Below are 11443 nucleotides of genomic sequence, written 5' to 3' on the forward strand. Positions count from 1 at the left end.
AAAAAAAAAAAAAAACCACAACTCTCCCCTCCCCCACCCGGCTGGAAAAATGAAGCATTAACCTTGTGAGCTCGGCAATAAGGAGCAAAAATACCTAATACACATGGACAGAGTCCTTTCCCCCAGAGTCGCCCTTCCCCCTTCCAGCACCACCACCGGCACGTACAGTTGGGGGCTGTGTGCCCACACATACGCCGGCTAGCCCGGGTGACTCCGGGTTATTAACCGCTGCTGCTGCTGCTGCTGCTGCTATTATTATTTTATTTTATTATTATTATTCCCGCTCAAGTTTCAGCCTGGTTGGAGATGCCTTTCCCTTTGAAGAGGTTCACAAAAATCAGCTCTGGCGACCGTCAGCTGAAATAAGCCTGAATTCGCGTTGTTTGGAGTATAAACAAGAGGAAGGCGCAATTTTTGTACTCCCTCCCCCCCAAAAAAAACACCAAACAACGCAACAACAACCCCAAACCACCAAGCCCAGCCACGCTCCAATTAACCAGATTGGACATACGCCCCTGAACCGTTTTCTCCTTTTCAGGCTATTCCAGTTTTTAGAAAGTGGTTCCCTCTGCGCTGAGCGAGGCAGCAAAAGCCCGGTTCTCGGTACTGTAATTTGAAACAACACAATCAGATCGCAAGACAATGGGGTGTTTTTCAAGTTTTAAAACAGCTGGGAGCTCACCAGTCAACACTGCACACAAGCAGAAATAAATGTCTCCAGTCGTAAGACCTGGCTGATGTAAAAATAACGCTGCTACAGCACCATCAGAGCACATTAAAAAACGTGGGCTTACACGGTCTCCATAATTGTGAATCAGCAGAATGGATTTTATTACTTATCGAGTAGAAATTCAACACCCAGAAGAATGTGGCTGCTCTTTTGCCTTGAACATGCCMTTCTTCCCTTATTGTATTTATTTTTATTTTTGCTCTGGATGTGTACGGCTTGGTGCTGAGATAYTACATTCAGCGGGGAAAAGAAGGGAGCGATACAAAACCCCGTGCAAGCAAATGATGCAACACTGCCCTGGTTACATGTGCTTCCCCTCCCCCGCCGGAGCCGGCKCTGGGATTTTTTCCGCCTGTAGGGTCACTTTGTGGTTGATTGATTCTCCTTTCGCCTTGCTCAGTCATTCAGATTTGGAAAGTAAATAACAAGTTGACATCATTACAGCTTTCTGCATTACTGTGACACATTCCTCGGCTACCGCGCGATGCCGACTAGCTGCGCACCACAAAACCGCCGCCGCCGCCGCCGCCGGCCCCGGGCTGCCGGCACCAAGCCGCCGGCCTCGCCTGGTGCCCCCGCAACGCGGTCCCCGCTTCGCTAAACCCTCTCCCCACCGCGGAGCCCCGCGAAAGGCCTCGCGCTTGTTTTTCGAGGAGGCGAAGCATCCGGCCGTCCTGGCCTCATAGCTGGCACCGGGCAAGTAATAAGATTATCTGAGCGCTGCCTGGATGTCTGCTTTGATATGCTAATCCTGGTAACAACGATCGTCACTTAGCATCATAATTCATAATTTCTTTTAAATGACCTTTCTGCGCTTTTTTTGTCTTATTTTGACACTAAAGGGAATTTCATGCTTGTTACGTGTTTAGCCTAGAGCCTATTTACTTGCTGTCACTGGAAGTTCTTATGGCAAAATATGATRCCATTAAAGGCAGCAAAACAAAGACCATTGCTACATGCATCAACATATATATGTTGAAGCGAGAAATCTTGAAACACAGGGAATATTATTAAAGGCTAACTTTAATATGATTCATTTTCATATTCACGATCTAGAGATTACAGTGCAAGGCAATTATCATTAGACAGACATATATGCAAAATCCTCTTGTTCCATACAAGCACCCATTTGTCTGGTGTCTTTTTGGTTTTTTTTTCCGTTTTTTTTTCTTTTTTTTTTCTTTTTGAAAAACTGTATTAGATTTCAAAGGTTTGTGTTACTTAACAGTCTAAACAAACAAAAATTTACTGAGATAGTACTGAATTTTACTTCTCATGCTTTTTGTTTTTTTCCTGCTTGCTTTTTTTTATTATTTTAAATCCACCGGCCTTACAAATGATGTAAGCAATGTAAGCTGATAATTGAGTCACAGTTTTAAGTCAAGATTTTTGCAACTGCCATGGCTTGATTGTTCAGCAGGGAGACTGTTATCATTTACACTCATTTTATGTTCTGTAGAGAGTAATTCAGCTTTGGTAAAATCAAGCAAAACCTTTATCCACTCCAGTTGGCCCACTTCTTGCCATTCAGCGTTGTTATGCTAGCTCTGCTCTGTGAGATTTATAGTTGCAAAACAGAAGCGTTGTATCACAAGGAAACACTAGAACATGTGGGATTTCCCTAGCAGCACCCGGGTAGGTGAGTGAGAGCATTCCAGGTTTGCCTAAATGCAGCCTTCAAAGCCGTACGTTTGATTTTTCAACAGCTGAGGAGCAGCACATGCTCATCCTCCCCAGCCTCGATTCTCTGGCCACATAGCCTACCCAGTGGCTGCACCTTTGGCTCAGAAAGCTGTCATGTCACAGCCAGGTGCCTGGTGGCTTGGTCATCCAGATGCACCTTTCTCCCAGGCCAGAGCCCTGCCACAAGCTGCCTTTTGTGGAGCGGCCAGGGAGGCAGAGTTAGTAAAAGACAACAGGTAGGATGTACTATGGGGAACCAAAGTATTGCAAKGTCATCATTGCAACATCATGTCGAAAAAATGCAGTGACTTTTACTCCATTTTATTTGGACACAACAGCTGTATGTTACCACCTTAGTGTAACTCCTGCAACAAGTAGGACCAGAAGAAGAGGGCAAATCTGAAAAGTCACAAGTGTCTAGCTCCCCTTGCTTTCTAAGCTGGTTCCTTTCCAGTTCTAAATTGTCTTTACGTAGCTGTGTCTGAGAGAGAGCAATTGTAGGAATGGTCTTAGCTACGCTGGGAAGCCAGGCAGGCTACAGCTAACTCCTAGAGAGAAAAGGTTAAATATTGATGTAATGCCTGCCTAGAACTTAAAAAGAAGTCTATCAAGGAACTTATTTTTCTCTAGCTACACTTGAGTGGCTAAGAGTGGCAGCACAGAGTGATGAAAAAGACTTGTTTTTTTTCAATTAAAATGAAACAAAAAACTTCATAAAATGATGGTAGGGAAAAAGAAGAGTGAATCATTGCAGCTATTATTATAATGATTTTGACCTTTGTGTAACAGAAGAGTCTAAAATGACCACGTATAAAAGAAATCTCTAGGTTTTTAAGAGTTTGTTTTATAACTTCAGACACACTGATTGTGATTTGCAGTAGAGCTCAGGTCCTATAATTCCAGATGAAGGAAGCCATAGTTGTGGTTTCTTACCCTCGCTAAAATGGAAACCCAAATCTGAAACAATCAAAATCAAGGGCTGGCAGTGCTGGCCTACTGCAGAGATAATGGGATCATAAGACAAAATATTTTGCATTTTAAAAGATAAAAGTCATTGTCTTTTTTAAACTTTTTATGCATTGTATTGCATTCGTAACTGTTTCTAACTCTGGTTTCCTCCACACTATGTTTTCCTGTTCTCTCATCATGCAGAGGAAAGTAATTTCTTTTGAATAAGAGAATCACTTAAATAATTGGTTTTACTTTTATGGAACTATAGTTAAATGCTTCTCCTCACAAAAAATTCTGAAATACTGATTAATTATTTGCTCCTCTAATGAACTGTAAGAAATGCAAATCTATTAATCTCATGAAGTTTTTAAGAGATTGAATATGAAAACTTTTGACATGATAATGAAAACTGAATTGATGTTCTACTGTGGTATTCTTACGTTGTAATATGCAGATATTGTGTACACTGAAATGTGACATATTAGGCACTAGTCCTCCAACACTTAGAAACATATTAAATATAAATGCTTAGTTTTCCTCTTATGTCCCACAAGACAGGAGGATGGGAGAGGCTTGCAGTAGCGAGAGTCAATTCTTATTTTGTGAACATCTTCACAACATTTGAAAATTTTCAAATAAATTTTCCTATAGAGCCACTCATGTGAGCAACTGCTCTGTAGCATCAAAAGAAGGTTTTCCATTTAGTTATTTGTTAAGAGTTACTATTTTAAAAGGAAATTCTGATCAATTAAGATATTTTCAGGAATTGAGACTATCATTGGTATTTTTTTTTTCTCATGTTATTTAACTGATATCTAAATTAGAGTGAAAAGTTTTACTAACCTCTGAAACAGTTGTGCAAGCAGGCCTGTTGAGTAAAACAGCACTATTAGGGAGAATAAATGCTGTGGAATTCTAGAATATTTGCTCAGTCTGAAGTCAAAAGATATCAAAAACCACCATAGTGAGAGATTTARTCTCACAGCTTTGGAAGTCAGTTAAGAAGTATGATTTTGCAAAGAAAGCAAACGTCATTTTCCTGTCATTTGTTAAAGCTTTATGTGRCTTGTAGTACCTGCACACTCTAGCAATATTTTTTCATCTGCCTTTTCAAGATGCAGCAATCTAGATTCTTTGAAAACTGTTAAGAATCCAGTCATTTCTAGTGGGAATTTTGATGCTATTACACTGTAACAGAAGTTACTAACTGCGATACACTATTCATAGTTTCTTTGCTGTGCCATTATATAATCAACGCACATCTACCACTGCTCAGGGACATTTCATGTTAGATAAGTGTTAAGTCAAGTGTATTTTTGTTTCTTTATATAAGATGATAAGAACATATCCACTGATTCTTCTAAAGTGCAATTRCAATAATCTTGTGTTGAAATAAGTTAGTGAAAAACTCCTATATATAGAATGCATTGTTCAGTACRTGGAACGTGTATATTTGTTACTGCTTAAGCTAAAACCAACTCAATCATCAACTTTGATGTGTGTAATCTATATTCCTCTGATCTATTTAGCGGGTTGACATGATAGGCCAAGCTAGCTATATGGGTCCCTTAGGATCCTTAGATGGAACAGAAACTTTTTGTGTTGTTCTAATTTACTTTTAGAGACATTTTGGCATCCTGCCAGTCTAGATAGAAAGAACAGAGAGGTGATCATCTCTTTCTTGTTTCCCCAGTATTGCCTGTCCCCAGCTGTGCAGAATTAATGTTTGGGATAGCATTTTTTTCCTCCTATGAAAGATGCTGTAACAGATAGTGATTCTAACTAGGAGCTGGCTGCAGAAAATGAAAAACCTAGAGATTAACAAGACCCWGTCTCCTGCAGAGAAGCCAACCTACGTAAAGGCTGGGTTATGGGTGTGAGAGATGTTGGACAGGTATCAGCTCGCTTAGTTGCTCAGGTGTTCTAGAGGTTTATTAGTACTGAACTTCTGAACGTTGTGACAATGTCTCCCCTTGTCCTGTGATTCTATGAGGCCAGCATCAGGAATGGCCCTGGTAGCAKGCTTCTTGAAGTGGTTAAAGTGAGGTAGGAACCTGAAACCTGCTGGTAGAGAATATTTAACTTTCCTGAAAAGGTTTTGTTAATGCAGATTGTAGAAACAATCCATCAGAGAATTTGTCAAGAAAAACTCTCAAGAAGATTCCAGTCCCTTGCATGAGAAGAGTGTACAGAGCATGAACGAGCARACAAGAATTTCATGAAACAAGATGTTGCTATGTCTAGATAAGCAGGTGGCATGGTGCAGATGTGTATGATGATGCCAGCAGTTCTGGGACCCAAATATCTGCATTGTACCAACACCAACAGCCAGATGCATCTCAGCATTGGGGGCATCTAACTCTAGTCTGGTCCCACGGGCTGCCTCCCATGTGACAGCTGGAGCACCTTTGATGCATTCCTGAAGCACATCTCTGGTTGAGTTTAGTTCAAAAGGAAGCCGTTTCCCATGCACAGAGATTGCTCTGCTGTGTGTACCGAAGTGCAGTGAGGGGAGAGAATCGGGCGATTCATTTCAGAAGTGCATTCCTGATTCAAACTACAACTCTTTTATAGACACAGACTGTGATAGTTCCCAGTTTCTATTGACTTTGTATTGTATAATATTTTCTATACTTTAAAAGATTTCTTGTAATTCACAGGGGCTACTCAGTAAAATACCTTAAATGTATGGGTTCCCTTGCCAAATGCAAACTTTTTGATTCAAGAACTTGAAAATGGATTTTTTTATTCATTTTCCGTAGTTACTTAAGCATGCCAGGTATGCTATATCATTTCTAAATGTAAGCAGTTATTTTTAGGAACAAATAATAGCGAGGTGAAGGATTCTGAAGAAACTCATACAAGTAATGTTAATGGTGGCAAAAAACAAACTGAATTTGAATGCCTAGGGAGRTGCCATGGCCAAAGAAGCTGCCACGATTATTGTACAGACAAAAAGGAAATGTAAAAAAGGAAAATCAAGGTTATACTATCTATTTGGCAGTGGTGCTACTGCTACTTAGTCCCATTCAGTTATCTGCAGTTTAAGACGAATGACGATAAACTGGAGAGACTACAGAGAAGAGTACTGCTAATGATTAAAGGATTGGAAAATGGCTTATTTTTAAAGATAGTGATCTGTTTAACTTATCAATAAGTAACTTACCAGCCTAGAACTGATGTTTGGGAAAAGAGCTAATAGAGCGTTCCTCACTCTGTTACACAAATGTAGGAAATATTTGCAGCTCAAAGTTAAAGACAATGTGGGCATAAATGCAAGTTTTTAGGAGCAGAGGAAATTAACCAGTGAACCAACTAGTGTGGATATTCTCCAACTGTAATCTTAAATCAAGCATAGCTCCTGAATTTCAAAAGGGACAAATATAAAGAAGTCCTATGGCTCATTTTATGGTCTTATGTGCTCAGACTAAACTATCACAATGTGCTTTCTAGCCTTATAGTCTACAGACCTAGGCTTCTCAAAGTGGTATTTCTGAGATGTCAAAATATCTGGTTGGATATCTAATTAAATATCAATATATTTAATACAAACTTCCATTTAAAATTGATAATCTGACAACACAGAAGTTTTACTTTGCATTGTAAATTTGCACACACTGTATTTTTATGAGTGCATGCAAAGTGACTGTTTTTCTATTTCTAATGTAAGTAGTTTTGTTTAAAGCAATTTCCCCATAGTTTTTTTTTTTTTTTTTTTTTTTTTTTTCATATTCTAAAACTTTTCTCAGGGAGTTTATCCAAGAAAGAAGACACAAAGGAAAATATAATGGTCCACAACCTCTCTAGCAGTAAACCAAACTAATACAAGGTTAGTAAGTCAGACCTGCTTTTCAGTCTTACTTTTTATACAGTTCTAGTTTACTTCATATGTTTATGGCCTCTGTTCACTGGCTCCAGTTCTCTACGAGGATATAAATAAGGATACATGATAGAGAGAAGAAACTCAGCCCATTGTTATAATTAACTTTAAAATACAGCACTACTAAACACATTACATACAATACTACAGTGTTCAAAATGCAGTATTAGCAAATATTTAAAAATCCAAGATATGCTTCCACACTTTGGCCAACAATTTCAAACCCTGGGTATTTAAATAAAGACTTTCAGGTACCAAATCTATTTTTAGTCTCTGTTTTGTTCTCCTTGAAATTAACAGTGTTTTTGCCACAATTTCAATGGTAATAGCATAAGGCTCTTCACTTTCAATACCTTATAACTACTGGAAAAGTAGTGGATATAATAGAACCTCTTTAGGTAATCTTTTTTTTTTTTTTTGCTATTGCAGTTCCTGAATAACATAGTAGATTCTATAAAAGATGGAGTAGTGATGGAGAAACAGATTCAATAAATCAATTCATCTCCATTATAACAAAAATACTTCCTAAATTCTTTAGTGTCCTTATTTTTTGAATCAAGTATTCCTAYTTTGCCTGTTAATGCTAGTAAGTGAGAGGGAAGTTGCTCACTCTTTTCTTTCTTTTCTGTATTTCTCCCTTTCTCTTCTCCTCTGCTCTGCTCTGCTCTCCTCTCCTCTTCTTTCATGCAAAAATAGGGATTGTTTTGACTGAAGTAACAACCTGAAAACTCAGTGCCTGGTAGCATATACTTGCTGCACCCGCATACCATATATGGATGCCACATTTCCTCCTTTTTACTGAATTCTATAGTGCTGATTTTTTCTTACTAATTTCAGTGTTTGCTTTAATGTTGATATTAGAAACACAAGTTAGGAAAGATAATAGGAATGAGGTAGTTCCTGTATGCCCCTTAGCCACTCTCCTTGAATATCTCCATAATGTTTTTAAGTTTCACTATGCAATTTGAGACTTCCAGAATCAGACTTGACAGCTTTGGCTTCAAACTATAGCTTCCTCTGCATTATGTCATGGCAAATTTGTGACTGGCAATATTTTTACAAGCTGCAGTTGCTTATGATTCCTCTATGCATTTGGCTATGTGTATATGTTACTGTTTCTTTTTCCTTTTCTCATGTTAAAGAAGAGAAATATGAAGATAGATAGAATATTAAGATAGTTACATTGTTTTGTCTGTACCAAGTTCTTTAGTTTTTCTATTTTCAAGACTGTTAAACATTTCATTTAAATTAAATCAAAATTTTGTAATAAAGGATGCAAATCTGTGAAAGAGTCAACCCGAAATATTTTGAGCCATTTGCATAGGATTCTTCTTTTTAAAGCTATTTCTATACTTAGCCTTAGAATACAATTAGCTGTTAAGCCCTAAGTTTCTTTCTTTCTTTCTTTCTTTTTTCTTTTTTCTTTTTTTTTTAAGGGCAAAAATGATCTAATTCTGGCTTAGATAAATTATATCTCTAACTCTGTCAACCATGAGAGATTGAAAAAAGCATAACCAAGATATGTGAGGTAAGCACAGTTTTCAGAAATATACCAAAAGTGGAACTGAAAGTGAACTTGACTATATAGTGTTTAAATTTACTATTTTTAAGTAAAACTTTGAATTCAAAATAGCCATTATATATAATATCAAAATTCAAATGCTTCTGAAAGAAAGATTAGATGAAAAATCACCTTTTTTTGTACGTGGTCTACTGTAACTCTAATTTCAGTGTTTTCCATTTCTATATGTCAACAAATTTAGTTTGATCCCTCTGTGATAAGAATAGAGGCTGTGTCTTTATATGCTTAATGTGAGATATTTTGCATGTTTCTTCACTTGTTTTCCTTTTAGAGCTCGAAGGAACCTGATCCTGAAATTACCTTGAGGTGAAAATATTGAAAACAAAATGYAATATATATACAAAGAATTGTAACAAAGTGATATTATGAAGTTAAAAACATATCAAATAAAATGGGATTGCTACTCTAATTTCAACACTATAGTATTCAGAAAATCAGCTTCAAAATTAGAGTAAGACTATGTTATTGTTCAAGCTGATTGTTCTGTAACTTTTGAGATAGAGCAGCAATCACTTTTCTTTTAGTCTTATGGACTCTTAGTTCTGCAAATCACAGTCCAAGATGAACTTGGACTTAATTGGGAGTAAAAGCAGCTGCAAGGTTCACAGAGATCATACAGTTTCAATTATAGTCTATATTTCCGCTCATTAATGTTTATTTTGACTGTTGTATCAGTAGTGAGTAGCCCAGCTAAAAAGATTTATTTGCCAGCTAGAACCACGTGAATGTCTGCAACTAGAATTTGGTCACTAAATAGAATAGAATTACTTTTTATCTTTCTTTTGTTCAGTGCCATGAAATTCTGAACAACTTGCCTCCCAGAAAGGTGACCTTCAGTGGAAGCTTCCTAATTGCTTGCAAAGACACAGATTGTCTGAATCTTTCTGGTAAGGTTTATATTAACTTTGCTTGATATTTTCTTTTATTAAATCTAAAAATTCCTGTTTAAGAAAACAGCAAAGCATTTATCAGATTTATCAACCAAAACAAAGTCATAAAATTACCTATTTTTCAATATAATTTGAGGGCTCACAACCATAAATGAATATTTATATATTTGTATTTACACACATCAGCAAACACAGACATAATATACAAACATGCTTCATCTAAAAACACATATCCTGAACCTAATCCACAGCCTTTAGCTTCATGAAGCGTCCAATGAAATCAATGGGACCAATCTGCCAACAGTCCTTTACTACCTTCTGATACCTTAAAAAGAAATGGCTTTGTTGCTCCAGTTGCATTGCAAGATTTCTATTGTTTACTTAGGTACTAAGATCCATATTGCTGTCTATCCACCCATTTATATACGCATATCTCAGTAGTAATCAAAGCCTGAAGCTTGGAATTAATCTATGTCCAGTCCCAGATCTACCAAAAATGAGGAACAGAGTAATAATCTTTTCCTTATGCTTTTTGTTATATTCATTTTAAGAGCAGCAAATAAATTTTATGTAGAGTTTTCTTTTTTCTCAGAAAATGCTATAGTGAAAGGAATTGTAGAGAAGCCACTTTCCCTTTTATTTCTTAAACTGAAAAAAGGTCACAGTCATCAACTTATTTTACTTAAAAAACCCTTGAAATGTAGCTATATGCTCCATTTTGAATTTTGGTATTCCCAATCACATCATTTTGTTGTCAAACCCAGAGAAGACATTCCGTGAGTGTGTAGAGGAGTTCGTGCATGTGTGTGCGTGTGCGTACGCATGCATTTGCCTGAAAGGAAGGAGTGTTTCCACATGGATCCTCTCATGAAGGCCCAAAGAACAGAATGAACCCTCCAGCTTGGTAGATCTGCAGGAATGAATAAGAAAGAGCAGGTTTCACGAAGGCCGGGGTCGCACATGCCTGGCTCAGGCAGCATTAGATCCTATGAAGATGCTTGCACTCATGTACTTCCARATGGCCATTGCAAACCTGAGTTCATGCAATAACATAGCACTCCTCTGAGACGAAGTACAATCTTCCTTACCACTCAAAAGTAAGCTGMAGCCAAGATAAACAAAGAGCTTGCCTGTAACTAGAACGGTTACAGTTTTATCATAAAATATAATGTTAAGTGAGATCACTCCATTTGTGTACAAGCAGTTGCAGCAGTGTACCTTCCCCTCAACAAAAAAATGAAATAAACTATTTGGGTAAGGCACAAGAATTTGTGCTCACATAAAACAAATGATTAAAAAAATCACATTCCTAACCAATGTAATTAAATCAATGTGTCTTTTCTAATTTAGATCAATCTAAAATGACTACTTAGTGACAATCAAGAAAACATATTCAGATTGGAAAATCCCCACTCCCTTTTCCTCTACATCACAAACACTTCAGAAGGGAGAATTCCCAGTATTAGTTTAAAATACTAAAGTCCCACTAAAGCTAATGGACTTCTTTCTGTTTATAGTAGCCGAGGCAGTTGTCCCTAATTTCTTTCTGCGGAAGAATGTGCAAAGATTTCAGATATTTACTATGAAGTGGTGGACATGTTGCAAGCTTAACATACTGCAAAGAGATGTTCCTAAAGTATGAAAGAATGATCAAGAAAGAAAGAGGCGTCTTGTAGATAATATCTATTTTCCATATCCCCCCCCCCCCTTTGAATTCTACACTTTGG

The 11443-nt window shown here is 37.4% G+C and overlaps 1 long non-coding RNA gene across 1 annotated transcript; it reads left to right on the forward strand.

Annotated features, from left to right (window-relative positions):
* The first annotated feature begins 7078 nt into the window (after positions 1-7078).
* On the forward strand, positions 7079-9707 carry LOC146586268 (uncharacterized). Its single transcript, XR_014897827.1, has 3 exons — positions 7079-7193; positions 8681-8772; positions 9617-9707. It is a non-coding gene; the product is annotated as an uncharacterized LOC146586268 (long non-coding RNA).
* The last annotated feature ends 1736 nt before the right edge of the window (positions 9708-11443 follow it).

This window comes from Rhea americana, unplaced genomic scaffold (genome assembly GCF_003343005.1).
Source record: "Rhea americana isolate MKP2758 unplaced genomic scaffold, rheAme1 scaffold_7, whole genome shotgun sequence".
NCBI lineage: Eukaryota > Metazoa > Chordata > Aves > Rheiformes > Rheidae > Rhea > Rhea americana.